This window comes from Xiphias gladius, chromosome 12 (assembly GCF_016859285.1).
Source record: "Xiphias gladius isolate SHS-SW01 ecotype Sanya breed wild chromosome 12, ASM1685928v1, whole genome shotgun sequence".
Lineage (NCBI taxonomy): Eukaryota > Metazoa > Chordata > Actinopteri > Istiophoriformes > Xiphiidae > Xiphias > Xiphias gladius.
The window spans coordinates 128,117-141,059 of NC_053411.1; positions in this window are offsets into that span (position 1 = coordinate 128,117).

A 12,943-nucleotide genomic window follows, 5' to 3' on the forward strand; every position below is an offset into this window, starting at 1 on the left:
ACTTTTGACCTACTAAATAGTGATGCAGTACAGACAATAATACAGAGATTGTAACTGTACTTAAACTTTTGATACAGTGAATGGTAAAAAGGTAAATGGACTGCACTTATACAGCGCTTTTTTCTAGTCTTATTGACCACTCAAGCGCGTTACACTTCATGCCACATTCACCCATTCACACAGAAATTAATACATCGCATTCACACACACTCACATTTACTTATTACACAGCCATCACGGGCAATTTATGGTTCAGTATCTTGCCCATGGACACTTCGACATGCAGCGTGGAGGAGCCGGGGATCGAATAACCAACCTTCCGGTTAGTGGACGACCTGCTCTACCTCATGCGCCCCAGCCTCCCAAAGAAATACAGTTTAACACTTTTTCCACAGATGTGAAAACAATGTCTCCTGTAGCCCCATTTAGTAATTGTTATTAACTTTCAATCATATTAACAGCTACAGAATGGACCTTGTGGTGCAGTTGTTTTGTCAACTGCTTTTTCCAAGGTCAGCAATGAACCGTGAACCTTAATCTTTAAGCCATAATGGGCAATAGGTGCTTAAAGTGATGGGAAAAAATGAAATTTTAACATTTAAAATTCATGAAAGAATTGAAAAATTTTGCTAATGACGATCATGTAACATGATCAATTGATGAAAAGCTCCTGAACAGTAACTAAATCGACCTTGAGATGAGATTGCTTTGTCAACTGTTGTCAACTGCTGAACCTCAACTTTTTCACACTTCAAGTTATATTTACTATCACTTTTTTAACATCTGACACTGAAAAATGAAGAAGAGGCTTGCCACACAAAACTTGGCTTCGGACCAACCTAAAACTTTATTGAGTAAGCAACGTGTTTCATGTATGCTTAATTCGTCACTTTACAATTAGAAAAACAAATCACAAACAAAAAAAACACACAAAAAGAAAGTTGTTGTCCCAACAACATTGGGAGAACATTGGTAAATGAGCAGTTCACTACAAACTAAACTAAGGACTGGTTTTGTTTGAAATATGAATGTTTACTGGGCAAACAAGCACCTTTATTCCTGAAATTTCTGCCAGATTTCAGTTTGTTGAGTGAGTACAGATGTTTGTCTCTCTGTCAACCAATGATGATAAAAATGTGAGGCAGACAGAGATTTGAGGCAGAAGTTGAGTGCAGAATGGGATACAGAGGATTGCATACATTGTGAGTGAAAATAGTTTACATTTTCATCCCAAAAATACATGTACTCCAAAGTAGGCCTCAATTTTCAACAAAGCTTACTTCGATAAGGTAAGAATTGATCAGAAAAATTACTATAATACATTATAAAAGTCTGAGAAAGGGAAAGCCAGGAGAAAGAAAATCCTAAAAAAAACACTAGCAGGTGATGATGACCATATTCATAGTGCTTATTTGACCATTCAAGACTATCTGAACAGTTAAGGAACACAGTTTGATGAACACATGTCACATATATTGTTTACTCTCAGTGTAGAACCAATAAGGGTCAACGTAGTCTTGTTTTAATGGAGCTTCCCATCACTACAGTGAAGTGAAAGAAGGGTTCTCAAAGAGGGCTACAGACAGTTAACTGATAAAACAAAAAATACTTGACCATACTTTGACAATTGTTTATTTGAAATTAATCTAAAATGTAATGTGATTTTAACTTTATACATAGAATTGTTTGAATTCAAAATTCTATTCATAATCTAATACATTGAAAATATGATTAATTATCAAATTATCAAATCCATCCTTTAAACTTGGTGTTTGGGAAATTCTGGGATGTATTACCACCTTATGGGAGTACTCGGTAGTTAAAAAAATTGTACAGAAGTGCTCTTTATCTTTCTTCCAAACGCCAGCTCTGTTGCTTGGTAACTGTCATACTTTACCTACATAATAATAGAATAGGTACCCAGTGTAAATCCTGTATAAATTCCCAGATTGTCTCCCCCGACTTCACATCTTTTTTCCAGATACCTACTTGTATGTATCAGTACGTACTGTACTTGTACATCATTAGTACAAACAATTGCACTGTAAACTGGGAAGAGTTATGCTAAACATTGTGGGCAATAATCTAAAGCATTACCAATTATTATTGAACAATTTAATACGTATGGGTAGAATATTTCTTGTCTGTGGTTCTGTAGGTGTGAATCTACATCGTGCCAAATGTCAAGGTTTGCCTAAGGCATATTAGAAATAAGCCATACTGACTAATTGATACCCCCAGCTCGCGGCTGATCCGATAAGTGGTTTCATTTTACTGTTTTCTATCTGCTGCTTCTGCTGCTTAAGAATTAAAAACTACTGGTCACATCTTAATTCAGCATGAACAGGCATTAAAGACCATATTCTTATCCAATATGTAACTAAACTTTGCCCAAATAAGACAGTAAACCACAGTTAAACCCTCATCTGAACATGTCCATAAGATATGGGCGTGTCTATCTGCTGCAGGGTTTTGGATCTAGAGAATCTATAAAGACACACTGTGGCTGGATGGCTAGATGAATGTCAAAACCTACAAACAATTAAGTATTTAGTGTTACAGTACAGCTGTTATATAGGCTATAACTGGTTTGATACAGGTTTGATACATTTTTCTTTTATATTTTTAGCTATTTTATTTTTGTTGTTTTTTTTATCTTTCCTGTTTCTGTGGAAAGCATTTAAACTTTCAGTTTAAGGACCATTAAAATGCATTTTAGTCATTTAGAGCAATTTATTACAAATTATGTGTCATTCATCAAAGCATGCTGCAGTGTTTTTGATTTTTGATTGTGTACCTCAAGCTTTCCACGCAGCCATTAATTTCAGTTCATTTCAATGGCATGAAAGTAGTTTTGTGGAGACTACAGTCATGTTATAGTGTTAAAGTTATGTTAACAGAACTTAGTACTGCAATTAGGCACAGACTGATTTCAGAAATCTGCACTGCATTACTACACAGTACAGTGACAGTAACAATCACACACCTGACAACAACCTAAAACAGCAGTCAAGTCTCTGCAAGTTGATATTCATATGAAAAATGAATGGAAACCAGCACCTGTGTTGAAGGTAGGGAAGCCTAATGAAAAAAAAAAATGTTGTTTTAGTATATAAGCTAAAATATGCTGGCATGTACATGCAACAGTCCTTTAAGAAAATTAGCCACTTACTGTATGTTGAAATACAGTATGCTCAAGTAAAGTAGAATTAAAAGATGCCGTCAATAAAGCAAGATGTAGAAAAGTAACAATAGTAAATGTAATTTTTTACTTTCAGCCTTGCACAGTGCTATAAATATATTGTGGGTGGGAATGTTTCCACTCTGAATTGCTGTAAAGATGCACTCAGTGAGCCTTCCAGCCACACCACAGATGCTGCCTGTCCACATGACTGAAGAACTACAATAGGTTTTAAAACACTTTTAATGGAGGAGGAGAAAAACACAGTTCATTTCTCTCTGTCGATTTGAATGGGTGCTAAAAATGTCTATGTGACTGAAAGGAAGAAATGTGAAGCTTCATTGATTTTGATGCCATCTTTTGCTGTTTTAAGTTGATTTTTAGTGGTTATTATTCATGCGTTTAATTGGCTGATCATACCTACGTATAGGCCACAGAGATTTTAGCCTCATGCTCTTTTCAAACATGATTATTATCAGCTAGTTGTTTACATGTCAATATCTTCAGTCCTGTTAACATGAAACAAACAACAAATTTGACCTTTCAGCACAGTCCCGCTCTGTGCACCACAGACAATGACGAAGAACCATCCCAACACACCACATATGCAGTAATGGAGAATAATGCAGGCAAAAGCTAGTATTTTTTTTGCTGCTACATACTTGCAACATCCATAGGGCAATTCCAACTGTAGGGCATAAATAAAGGCACAAATTAAGGACAAAATTCACCCAAAAGTTAAATGAATTCCATATATACATATAAAAGTGTATATACCCTGTGTATATATAGAAAAATATATAATTGTTACTGAAAACTAACAGTTTGACCTGTGTACTGTTTATATCATCCAGTGTTAGCATCCTAAAATCAACTGGATGGACAACAAACAAACAGTATTATACAGGTCAAATTGTTACTATATACTGGGTTGTGGCGTGGTTGCTATGGTCCCACATAAGTAGTTCAATAGTGAAGATACTGCAAAGAATGCTGAAACAATCTGGATATCTTAATGGACAGAGTATAGTTACACTATAACGGCATGCTTAGACATGTATTTGGCAGTGAAAGTGAAATATTATGAAAATTGCAAATTGTTTATATTACATTACAATCTCTTTCTCTCTCTCATGTGTATATTTGTCCCTGTTTGTGTTGTTTTGGCATACAAAGTCTTGTAGCACCAACCAGAGGGAAGTAGGTGAAACAGGTTATCTGCGGTGTGCATTTTTCCTCACGCTTTCCTGTCTTGTGAGGTGTACAAGTACTGAGGGATGAGCAGATCAACACCAACTGGTTCAAAATGGTGGAGTCATTATGAAAATGAAATGTGTTAAATATAAAATAAGTAAAATGATTTTACAAAGAAAAGAAAAGACATGACAAACCTTTGTAATGAGAAGAAAGCCCATATTGTGTGTACCTCAATAAGCAGTGAGTGACGGACATAGAAAAACAAATTACACAACAGATATGGGGGGGGGGGGGGATTGATGTGATATGCCCAGTCTGTTGCTGCAGTAGCAATTAGATAATAGCTCTGGATCAGCAGCACACAGCCTGCTCAACACCATTAGAGATTAGCCTGAGAAAGTTGTTTCACTGCCTGCTGGAAGTAAACCTGCTTATGACTGCTCAATCTTAATGGATTTCATCTATACACCAATCTAACTCTGTAGATCTTAAAGAAATACCTCAAAGATTAGACGGAGAAACACATTTCACTTGCATACTGGAAAAAAACCTCCCTATATACATGATTATTATTTACATCTCTTCTATGCATTGATCCATCTATTCCACCAACCAGTTTATTTCTATGAAAAATAAAAATAAACTGGTGGTTCTGAGATACACCTTTTGGTACTCTGGGGCACATCATCAGTGCCATCAGGTCATCAGGTGTTTCATGTCGTTCAAACATCCTCACCCAGGCCACCGAGCCAGGGTTGATCACACCTGGACTTGTGCCCAAGCAACACTAGCCCACAGATCACTCTTTCTGATCTAGAGTCATCTCTTTAGACCATTAGACCATTAAAAATGATAATGGGAGATAATGGTTGAAATTTCAATTTCATTTCAACAGTATTGGAATTTAGAATTAGAATTAGAATTCAGAGATAGATTGATGATTTTTTTTTTCATTTAATTTTTGTGAGTGGCTGCTACTCCTACTGCATTATGATCCTAATAAAATTCACATCATTTTCTTGCTAAATCAATGCATACAGTGTATTCACAATTTAGCAAATAAAACCTGAATTACATTTTTATGCATAAGAACTTTCATAATGCCCTTGCTGCATAGTAAAATCGAATCTTGACAGCACTATAACAATATAGCAGTATAAAAACAGCATAGTTAGGATGAAATCAAGATAACTACACTGACAGCACAGAGTTGTCACTCAGGACAAAACCACTCTTTTTAAGTGCTAGAATTGGTTAAAAGCTGGTTTTGAAATGTATTTTGTCCATGCTAGAGCAGCTGTCTGATCCAAACCATCTGACACAACAGATCAATAGACCTACAGACAAATTACTACAGGACACTGTACAGAATACAGGAAACCACCTGGAAATCTTGCATTGCCTGCAATAATGTAAAAAAGGATAGATGATAATGATAATGATAATAATAATAATAATACACCTCTGCAGCACCCTCACCACCTCTATTTTACAGAGGTCTGGTTCAACAAACAGCTGTCAGTGAAAATCTTCCCCATTAATCATGGCTTGCAGTGGACGCACTAATTGTTAATGAGTCTTTTTTTTTTTAAACTTTTTGTGAGGTGAAGGGGTATGTAATGGGGGGCATGCAATGCGCTGTGGGCTGGCATTGCACCCCAGTGCAAACTGCAAGTGATAACAAAGGTTGTAAAGCTAGGCACAGAATTATCAACAGGATAAAAAAATTGTAGTAAACAAGAAAGAGAGGAGTACAAAAAGAAAAAGATGTTTGGCTCCAGACCTTTGAATCACTAATTCAAATACGTCAGGTGTTGTGCAGTTCGCTATAGAGAGCTGAAGTCCTGACGTCACATCCAGGCTAGCTTGTCTTTCGTAACTCAATGCAGTCTCATCAGACTTTCTGAAAAATGTAGTGTGTTCCTGAAGGTTTACTATCTATTTCCCAAGACTAATCGGGATCCATTACTCCACTTGCTATTAGAAGTTGAAACCTTTGTGATTTTAACAAAGTTAAACAACAATTACTTAGTTAGCAAACAAAAAAACTACAACTTCCATGAAAACGTACTAGCATGGCAACATGGGTACTTACCTATAACCATAATATTCACCAAGGCTCTTGTAATTTGTTCAATTTCAGTTTTTTTTGGTGTAATTTCTGCTGTCTATATACTTTTACACTATTCGGTCCTCCCTGGCCTGCTTTTATTACAGACATGTCTGAAGCAGCCTTGGCCCCTTGAATCATCTATAGACTCACCCCCTCTATTGAGCTGAGGTGTTTAAACCATGATGATCAAATGTCATTGTGGTTTTCATTGAGGTTTTCTTACTTTTGGTACAGGACTAAGAAGTTCTGGTTTAACTTTTCATTTTTTGCTATTGATGGCTGTTGGAGAAACAGATGACCAATCAGAGCAATGTGGGCAGGATTAAGAATGGGGATGTCATCATCCTATTTCTTTAACTTTAGGACAGTTGAAGAAATGTGTTTAAAAATAGCAATAGATAGATAGATTCAGTTTCTACTCCACAATCAACAGACAGATAAATGTATGGTTAGGCCAGTTAGTTGATGGATGAGTTGTGCAGCTGTTGGGATGAGAGTGAACATTGTGTGCACTTTTAGGGCAGACCATATTGATTATGTAATATACAACTGGTGGTGCTGCAGTGACTCCTTCTTAATTCCCTTAGAGCTGTTTGCCATTATGCTGAGACAGACACTGTAATGGAGAGAGGGGGGTTGGGGGATATAGAGAGCCAGGTGGATAAAATGACAGAATGAGATTAATTCAACAGGGGAGGATTAACAGGCTGCAAATTGATGTGTGTGTGTGTGTGTGTGTGTGTGTGTGTGTGTGTGTGTGTGTGTGTGTGTGTGTGTGTGTGTGTGTGTGTGTGTGTGTGTGTGTGTGTGTGTGTTTTTTTGTGTATATTTTCACAATATCAAAGGGGCTGTTGGCTCCTGTTTGCTCCAGGAGGACTTCAGGAGGGAACAGCTTTAATCAGAAGAGCAATTATTCAGTGAAATCAATTGGTGTATTTTTCCAGTGAGTAAAAGTCAAAAATGATCAAAATTGTGTTCTGCGCAATGGTTTCTGATCCATTTCACTGCATGCACACTTGTTGTTGAAAACTTCCCAGACTCTATCTATTTGGCAGCGATGCATTCTGTCAAGAGCATAAACGATAGAGAAGTCACTGGTAGATGACATGTCCAAATTGTTGGACTGCAGGTTTTCAGAATGCATTTCTCTGATACTAAAAAAGCTCTTCTTCACAATGAAAGATTGGAGGTTTTTCTGACGTTTTACAATCATTATAATCATGGAAGGATAGGTGGCTGGATGGATTGATCACTTCACAGAGAGGTTGTATGACAACCAACAACCATGAACAGTCATATTACCAATCTCATTGACATAACTGCATATTTTACAGGGTTTTTTAATAAGGTTTTCAATTTTTAAAAAAATTAAAAAAACATTTTTTTTTTTGAACAACTCTTGATGACTCCTAAAGGAACCCCAGTGTAAATGGTTAATGGACTGCACTTATATAGCACTTTTCTAGTCTTATCGACCACTCAAAGTGCTTCACACTACACGCCACATTCACCCATTCACACATACATTCATACAGCAATTTTTCTATACAAACAGCGCTTTCTATACACATACACACACTCACACACCGATGATACATCAGGGGCAATTTGGGTTCAGTATCTTGCCCAAGGACACTTGGACATGCCCACACTACCTCCTCAGCCAGTTGCCCATGACATGTCATGACACACACTTTGGGAACCTAGTAGGCAGGCTGTTATGCTCCCAAGGGGATCAACCCTTTTGACTTTAATGACCTTGTGGCCCTCCAGTAGCAGCATTGTCAGTATGTTGTTTGTTCTGTCAAACACTTTCATATGGGGGGATTGACAATCATAGCAGCCTCCAGGGGCTGCTAGTGTGGTATTAGACTTTAAGTCTTTTTAGACAATTTTTTTTTTTAGTGTTTTTGGACAAATCAATTTCAAATCTTAGAGACTGAGAAAGCTTAAATTGAAAGAGAAAATGAAGAGAAAGAGAGAGTCTGACCTGATAACAAAGCACATATGAAAGATCAGTCATCTGTTGGGGACCACTGCTGATGGTGTTGATATTTATGATTATGCCTGGCTAAAAATTACATCTGCTACAGACACAAGAAGAATGAATGAGTGAAGTAGGTGATTAATATGGGACTATCTTCTAATTTGTTTGTGACAGAGAAGGGTGCAGCTCAAAGAAAGGATTATTTATGAGGGAATTACAGGTAATTATAGTACAAAGTTAAACATTGTATGAGCTGTGTCTCGTCCAGAGTCTTGGCTCTGTTTTGAAAAGACTTCACTGGCACTGACAACCAGGACAGGTGCCACCTGATTTTATGCCTCATGAAGGCGAGACAAAATGTTTGTAACTACTCTGCTCTTGCAACAGATCCCATAGAACTGCATGACAGCATGAAAGATTTGTGTGTGTGTGTGTGTGTGTGTGTGTGTGTGTGTGTGTGTGTGTGTGTGTGTGTGTGTGTGTGTGTGTGTGTGTGCGCGTGCGTTTGTGTGTGTGTGTGTGTGTGTGTGTGGGTGTGTGCGCGTGCGTTTGTGTGCGTGTGTGTGTCTGTGTGTGTCTGTGTGTGTCTGTGTGTCTGTTTTAATGTACCCCGAGGAGAGGAGAGAGGTGGAACAGGTCAGATTCAATGCACTTAAGTTGATTAAAATCTGTCTCTATTGCAGTACCTCCTCTCCTTCATGCCTTCACTGTCGTCTTCTCCTCATCTCCCCTTTCCTTTCCTCTTTACCTCTGCTCTACTCTATTTTGCCCCTCACCTTTTCAGAGAATGCTGCAATACACCAACCTTGTTAATCAAGGGTGGGAGCAGAATAGCCTCCTTTAGTGCTCATAGGGAAGAAACATATAAACTATATTGCAATTTGTAATTTAATGCTGGAGACAGTAACCATATGTTTTTCCTCATCACAGTGGATCTCTGTGTCTCAATTATTACCCAAAATACTGATTTCTATTTGTTGCTTTCCTGTCAAACATTGATCAAAATAGCTGAAGAATACACTCAGTTGGCAGTTGATCAGGTACAAGGATTTAGGATTTTTAGCTAAAACGAATGTAGTCTAATACAACAGTCCTCTCTGTATAATGCAATACAATTCAACAGCACTCAAACTACATCCTCCAAAATTATCATTCAGTTGACTCAACACTATTCTCTAAAACAGTTTTTAACACAATCTGAACCTTATAACCTTCATGAAGGTAGGATTTATTGCAGAACCGTTGTATTAGACTGTATTAGTTTTAGCTGGGTGTGCCTAATAAACTGCCAACTGAGTGTATTTGAATGGCAATTCTAATTTACACTTAAAAGCTGTGAACTAATCCCTTTTTTATACTAATAATGGGTCAGATGACTATGTATAATATGAAAAGTGACACTCATAGTGATCAACTCTGCAGTTCTCCTTAGCGTTAAGGCCTGGTCACACCAGAAAGCGGTGTAGCAAAAGTAATCTGCATATCTTTGCAAAATATTACAGGTAGTGGTAGCAGGTAACAGGTAGTGTAGCTTGCTACTTTCAGCAAAAGTATAGTTTTGCTGTACCTTCACTAGCTACTATCTTCTATCTACAATGTAGACTACCCTGTAGCTTCACTAGCTACAGTTTCAAAATAGCTCAATGGTCATTGTAGATCAATTATATATGTATGTATTTATAGATAGATATATATACTTTATATACAGTATGTGTGTGCATGTATATAAAACCTGATGAAGATCCAGCTGGCATGGACACATAGTTTATTTAAATACAATTGTGGTATAGATTCAGTGTGTGTGCAAATTAAACTCTTTTCAGTGATGCTGTTTTCCAATAACCATGCTCTTACATGTGACGTGTGTATAATAATGCTACTAACAGTACATACTTGATTCACATTCTTGCTTTACCAAGGTTTTGGAAGAGCTCAGACTGTTAAATACTGTCAATGCAGATAGTGAACAGGAACTTTACTTCCCTGGACAACTGAAATAACTCCTCCAACTCTGACTTCTATTCTGTATGAATTCAGTGATGATTCCTTGTGACCTGTTTATTTGTTTCCTCTAACCTTTCTTTATTTGATCAGTATATTCATTGTCAGAGGATTGTTTGTTTTTTTTTAAATTTGAAGTGAAGATTCATTATTTTATGTGTTTCACTGTTTCATTTGTCACTTTAAAATTTCAGGTATGATTATTTGTTGTGGTTATTTGAGAACTCCTAGAGATGTGTAGACACACACACGAAACATTCCCACAATTCTGAGCATGACTTCCACCTTATAAACTTGTGGGATTGTTCGCAGAACAATGGTTGTCTCCAGTGACAATAACAGCAGTTATCCCTTCACACTTTGGTGCAGACTAACAGCGTATGTGTTTGTGTGTACGTGTGTGTGTTTGTGTGTGTGTGTGTGTGTGTGTTTGTGTGTGCGTGTGTCTGTGTGTGTGTGTATATCTGTGCGTGTGTGTGTGTGTGTGTGTGTGTGTGTGTGTGTGTGTGTGTGTGTGTGTGTGTGAACAACCCTACAATTATAACCTAACCCTAACCCTGATAGTATTTTCCTGTGTATCACTTCATTATAAACCCTCACTAGAAAAGAATTATTTGAGGTAAACACAGTGCACACTCCCATGTCATCCAGTAAGCTCTACCAATGCAATGTTAGTGTCAGATGTTAGGGCGATGGTTGGAGTTTGGGTATGCTGTCGCTTCTGAAGCAGGTGGGCTGTACACAGAACCCATTTGAAATTTGAGGGAGACATTTTGACTTTTTTTTTTTCATTATAATGCACTTAATACAACAAGTTCGGTTTACTGCACACATGGTCTGATATGTGCTATCATCAATAATGGGTTTGACCACTGCTCTTTGCACATGAAGATCATTAATGCTCAAGGTCAGTACTACTCAGCCTGTCAAAACAATTATATAATGTCTTCGCTGGCCTTTGGACAATTTGACTGACTGTGTTTCAGACAGAATGAAAAAGCAAATTTTTGAGGCAGTGCGATTACACACACAGTCAATGTGAAATGTAATTAGATTTAATTTGCTTGGGCTTGCTTGAATTTAAGTTGTTTTTCAACTTGAGCTAAAAACTTGCTCGTATCCTGAGACAATATTGATCTACTTCATAAACATACAGAGATGAGAAAAAAGGAGAGAGAGAGGATTAAGGGAAATAACCAAAACAACTACATTTTCTGGTTTTTTGTAACTTCCAGGTAATGTCTTGGTACATTAGCTGTTTAGGTCAAATAAACACAAATGGTCCTGTGTTCAAATTTGTGCAAATGATGCGAGGCGAAAATTCACTTTTTTTTCCGTTTGAAACACACCTTGAGAAAATAACCCTGATGATGTCATAATGATCATAGAGGTCATTGAGGTTATCTTGGTTTACTAGGCAAGGCAAGATTGGCCCATATTAGGGACTAAAATATCGTCTCTGCTGCTTCAATCTGGACCATTTTTTTTAAATCTGTTATTTGTGAGGTCTCCCAACTTTGTGGAAGTGGAATACTAATAAGCTGGAGTCAACCTTTAAGCCATGCTATGTCTTCCTTTTGTTGCAACTGAAGGTAAAGTCTGATGACAAGAGGTGCCCACAAATCAGTAGCGACACATTATATGTATGATTAAGTTTTAATTTTTTTTCATTTCAGTATTGTAGGGGGAAAGACTGTTCACCATGTAGATCCAAAGTTGGGGATACAAGGAATCTAATTTTAGGCAACTAGGCACTAGAAACAAATGGATAACACACATCTAATTCTCTTATTGTGGCATCCCTGCAGAACCTCAAAATAGTGTATACATAAATGTCACTTTTTCATGTAATACCACCTCCCTACAATCACTGTATTGCTAAACAAAACCCCAAGGGGTACTGCTATAAATGTGCAGAGCTGTGACATCAAGAGGAAAAACAAAATAATATTCTTGATAAGGCCAATTTACCAGACAGTCAGTTGTATGTAGACTGGCTGTGAAATGCAGCCAGACATATAGTTTCCTGACATATACACTGATCAGCTACAACATGCTGATACTGATCAGAGTGCATTTAATGTATGTATATGTAGCTCAACTGAACACTATTACATTATTATTTGTGTAATATTACCCAAAACAAAAACTCAAAGCATAGATGCTTCACATATTAAAATAACCTACTGAGTGGTGTGGTTATATTATATGCTTATACATAATAATTGTAATTTTCAAGTGAATGAATTAATAATGAGCTATTTTGTGTGATATTTTGTGTGATATTCTTGGTAGCGGCATTTTTCCATGTTGGCAAATTGTCCTTTTCCCATAATCTCTATTTTTGATTTACCAGGTTACTCTAAGAGCTTCATTAATTGACCTTTTAAAGTGTTAAGTGCTCAGTCTTTTAGTTTGTTTAGTTCATTGTGGCCTCGCTGATTTTATTTCCTTTACTCTTTCT